General features: G+C 44.3%; 1 long non-coding RNA gene across 1 annotated transcript; it reads right to left on the bottom strand.

Annotated features, from left to right (window-relative positions):
• Nucleotides 1-2,833: 2,833 nt before the first annotated feature.
• LOC121190910 lies at nt 2,834-3,749 on the bottom strand. Its single transcript, XR_005895036.1, has 3 exons — nt 3,697-3,749; nt 3,427-3,537; nt 2,834-2,885 (listed from the first exon to the last, which is right to left on the bottom strand). It is a non-coding gene; the product is annotated as an uncharacterized LOC121190910 (long non-coding RNA).
• Nucleotides 3,750-5,168: the final 1,419 nt, after the last annotated feature.

The raw sequence follows: 5,168 nt of genomic DNA, 5'->3' as shown, positions 1-5,168 counted from the left end.
ACAGACATGTACAGTTAAGGCAGTAAGTTATAAGTAATTTGGACAGACAAAAAGTCTTTTGTTCTTCAGGCTCTCAACACATTCACTTTAAAATATAATAATGGATACTACAGTCAATGACTGCAAAATATTTTACACTAAATATTAAATCTGATGAGTTTGTTTCACTTCATGTGTATTTGTCCAGTTACTTTTGAAACACTAAAAGGGCTGAATCTCCCACACAGTTCTTTCTATACTGATGTCAACCTGCTCAAATTAAAGCTGACACTTGGCTCTTTAATGTAGGATCCATTATTTTAATTCAGATTCAATGTGCTGAAGCTCAGAGCTCAGAGATGATGATAAGGAATTAAAGAGAGAGAGGAATTTATTTTCCCTCCTGTTGAATAAAATAGCAGAGTCTTTATATAATGATGAATAAATCCAACTATCTATACACTTACAGAGCTTTGTTAGAGGCTTTGACAACTGGCAGCAGCTTCAGAAGAGCCTCCTCTGAAGCAGAGTATTTCTTCAGGTCAAACACGTCCAGATCTTTTTCTGATGACAGTAAGATGAAGACCAGAGCTGACCATTGAGCAGGAGACAGTTTATCTGTGGAGAGACGTCCTGAACTCAGGGACTGTTGGATCTGCTCCACTAGAGAATGATCATTCAGTTCATTCAGACAGTGGAACAGGTTGATGCTTTGCTCTGCAGAGGGAGTCTCTTCAATCTTCTTCTTGATGTACTGGACTGTTTGCTGATTGGTCTGTGAGCCACTTCCTGTCTGTGTCAGCAGACCTCGTAGGAGAGTCTGATTGGTCTGCAGTGAAAGACCCAGGAGGAAGCGGAGGGACAAGTCCAGGTGTCCATTTGGACTCTGTAAGGCCTTGTCCACAGCCCTCTGGTAGAGCTGCGTTAGATCAGGTTTGTATCTGAACAGTTTAGACCAGTTGGAGGTTGATTGTTCTTCTGACAGCAGATTGACTCCAGAGTTGATGAAGGTCAGATGGACATGAAGAGCAGCCAGAAACTCCTGAAGGCTCAGATGGACGAAGCAGAACACCTTGTCCTGGTACAGTCCTCTCTCCTCTTTAAAGACTTGTGTGAACACTCCTGAGTACACTGAGGCTGCTCTGATATCGATGCCACACTCTGTCAGGTCTGATTCATAGAAGATCAGGTTTCCTTTCTGCAGCTGCTCAAAAGCCAGTTTTCCCAGAGACTCAATCATCTTCCGGGTCTCTGGACTCCAGTGTGGATCTGTCTCAGCTCCTCCATCATACTTAACATTCTTCAGTTTGGACTGAACCACCAGGAAGTGGATGTACATCTCAGTCAGGGTCTTGGGCAGCTCTCCTCCCTCTCTGGTTTCCAACACATCCTCCAGAACTGTAGCAGTGATCCAGCAGAAGACTGGGATGTGGCACATGATGTGGAGGCTTCGTGAAGTCTTGATGTGGGAGATGATCCTTCTGGCCTGCTCATCCTCTCTGAACCTCTTCCTGAAGTACTCCTTCTTCTGTGGGTCAGTGAACCCTCTGACCTCTGTCACCATGTCAACACACTCAGGAGGGATCTGATTGGCTGCTGCAGGTCGTGTGGTTATCCAGAGGCGAGCAGAGGGAAGCAGTTTCCCCCTGATGAGGTTTGTCAGCAGCACATCCACTGAGGTGGACTCTGTAACATCAGTCAGGATCTCAGTGTTGTGGAAGTCCAGAGGAAGTCGACACTCATCCAGACCGTCAAAGATGAACAGAACCTGGACCTCTTCAAACCTGCAGAGTCCTGCTTCTTTGGTTTCAGTAAAGAAGTGATGAACAAGTTCCACCAAGCTGAACTTTTTCTCTTTCAGCACATTCAGCTCTCTGAACGTGAATGGAAATGTGAAGTGTATGTCCTGGTTGGTTTTGTCTTCAGCCCAGTCCAGAGTCAACTTCTGTGTTAAGACTGTTTTCCCAATGCCAGCCACTCCCTTTGTCATCACTGTTCTGATTGGTCCATCTCTTCCAGGTGAGGCTTTAAAGATGTCTTCTTGTCTGATGCTTGTTTCTGGTCTGGCTGGTTTCCTGGATGCTGTTTCAATCTGTCTGACCTCATGTTCATCATTGACCTCTCCAGTCCCTCCCTCTGTGATGTAGAGCTCTGTGTAGATCTGATTCAGAAGGGTTGGGTTTCCTGCTTTAGAGATCCCCTCAAACACACACTGGAACTTCTTCTTCAGAGCAGATTTAAGTTTACGTTGGCAAACTGCAGCAACATGTCCTGAATGAACAAACAAGAAGCAACATCAATGACTGATTCATAAAGAAAACATGACATGTTCATCCCCCTAAAGAACACACATGAACATATTTCCCTCCATGTCTTGAGACATTAGTAAATGTCCCATTTGTCCATCATGTTGAATCTTTAGAGAAATCCTCTTACTGCTGTGCAGACAGTCAGCCAGCTCCTCCTGCTTCATTCTCCTCAGGAAGTTCACTGTGATCTTCACAAAAGCCTCTCTGCTGCTCCTCCTCTGCTCTTCATCCTCACCGTCCAACACCTCCTCATCCTCCCTCTGACTCTCTGAGCATTGTGGGTAATCTGGACTCACAACCTTCTGGATCTTCTTCAGCTCCTTCTTCACAAAAGTCACAATGTTCTCCTCCAGCAGCTGGAACAGAAAACTATATGAATGACACAATCAAAGTAAAACCATGGAGCCAAACATCAGATCCATGTTGGACACACTGACAATCCACTGCTCTAAAAAGTGCAGCATGGAGATTATTGTCAACACAACAGATGTCAAAGTAGTTGTTGTCCATGCACAGACCATAAATATGGAGTCCAGGTGTGTTTGATGCTGCTGGGCAGACTGAGCACTGGGAACCTCTGAGCTCTCCTGGTCCACTCTGTGGAGGAATCATGAAGAATTAGCTCACATTATGTTTGCAGCATCTGTGAGTGTTTTATGCTTTGTACACAAACAACAGCTGCTTTTATGTTCTGTGGTGACTGTCCTGATTAAAGCAAACACTACTGTGCTGTGACATTCTCAATGAGAGGAAACAAGCAATCAATTCTGTACCTCATGACCTAGAGTCATCACAACAAGTCCACCTTTTAAATGATGAGTTTTGAGGACTCACACTGGGTTTGACAGAAGTCTCACCTCTGCTACAGGACACTAACACAAACACTGGAACTGGATAGGTGCTGAGTTACAGGGAGTTTTACTTCTGATCTGAATGACACATATAAGAACATAAGAAGTGCTTTTCTTGAAAAGAGAAACATCAACTTTGCCACTAAAGCCTGTGTTTCAACCTGATCATGTTCATATACTGTGTCATTCATGAAGCCTGGAGACAAAACATAATCACTTCATCTTTCATAGAAGACCAGTTATACAGGACAGCTGTCTGATACATTTTAAACTCAGCTGCAGCTCACTTCTTTGCAGCAGAGGGAGGCTGTCCTTTGAAATTAATGAGGTAACCCATTGACATGTTACTCTTCATGGACACACTGCTGGGCTCAGGGAAGTTTGGTCTCTGATGGATCCTGGTTGACACAGAGATTAAGACCATCAGGGACATGGGGACAGGGACGACATTCATACAGTGTTCTCATAGTAAAGAAGAAAATATGTAGTCAGTTGCAGCTCAATTCTTTGCAGCAGAGGGAGGCTGTCCTTTGAAATTAATGGGGTCAAATTTTGACCTGTCACTCTTCATGGACACACAGCTGGGCTCAGGTCCATGTTCAGGTCCAGGTCCAGCAGAGTCTGGTGTGTGCTGCTGCTCTGGCCTTCAACACAACACACACAGAGCTTTGAGTGTGAATAATGATGGTGCAGTGATGTGAGTGCTGAGCTCTGACATGGAGAAGAGTCATGGACAGTTAGAGATCCTCATCTCACCTCTGAGCTTTTGGTCTGGATCTCATGGTCCCCACACAGACTGCTTTTAGGGGGAGGGGCTCCCTCCTCTCTGTCCTCACACTGATTCATGATGCTGAATTCACATCCACATCAGCTCACACACACTTTCTACCTTCATCTGGAGAGAAAACACAAATCATTCATCTGCACATCAACTGAAATCATCGTCTCCATCATTTGTCCTGTAGAAATATCAGCTGCTCCTCCACTGATTGGCTTCTTTCCTCTTTCATATCTTTCACACATGATTCAGAGACGACCATTTCCATTCACTGACACACAGATGGACTGAGATCCACTGATTTTATCTGACAATCTTTGTCTGCAGTGTTTCAGAAGAAAATGACTTGATGAAACAAGCTGCAGGTGATTATTCCACACAAAACAACTGAGACTCAGTTCATTTCTCCTCAATATTATTCCAGGGGCCCTTTTAGTTGGGGCCCCTGGCACTTTCCTGCCTTTTCTAATAGTAAAGTCTGAACTATATGAAGCAGCAACAACAAACCAAACCAAACAGCAGAGACACAGATAGACATCAATAAAAACAGCAAATATGTCCTGACAGACAGTTTTTCTGTTTGTACTGTGACCAGCCACAGAGATATAATCACCTATCAGAGCTGCTGAGATGCTTTAATGTGAGAGTATTTATGGATTTGGGTCTTTATCATCTAATTCATCAGGTAGAGTTTGTCCTGATAGGACCAGGAGGCCTCTGACTCTGTGGATGGAGTGTTAACTGTCTCTCTGAAAATCACATAGAGCAGAGGTCACTAACAGGCGGACCGCGGTCCGGGTCCGGACCCAGACGCCGTCTTATGCGGACCCAGACCTACGATCAATAAATTATCGATTATTCTACATCACAACGGGACGCTAATATTTTAACCAGCACAGCTTTTCTTGTCTTTACAGTATCTATTTAGCGGACCTTACAGACCAATTGCATGCGAGTTAAGCCATTCCACATGACGCTGCTCAGCCAATCAAATTCGAGAGTGAAAGCGCGACTCTGAATACAGAGATGAGAGGTGAGTGACAGGTGGAGAGGGAAGTTAGCGATACAAGGAGATGACATTTATAGACAAGTGAGGCGGAGACAGATAGAGAAGACAGCGAGACGAGTGAGCGGGAGACAGCGAGAGACGATGGCCCTGACACCATTCCAGCCCAGATTTACTTATACTTTTTGTTATTATTTTTGAATTGTACTTTAATTTAAGTCAGTATGAGGCTATATATATATATT

Source organism: Toxotes jaculatrix, chromosome 12 (assembly GCF_017976425.1).
Source record: "Toxotes jaculatrix isolate fToxJac2 chromosome 12, fToxJac2.pri, whole genome shotgun sequence".
In the NCBI taxonomy this organism is placed as follows: Eukaryota; Metazoa; Chordata; class Actinopteri; family Toxotidae; genus Toxotes; species Toxotes jaculatrix.
Note: the sequence above shows the minus strand (reverse complement) of the source record. Positions and strands in the feature narration are given on the sequence as shown.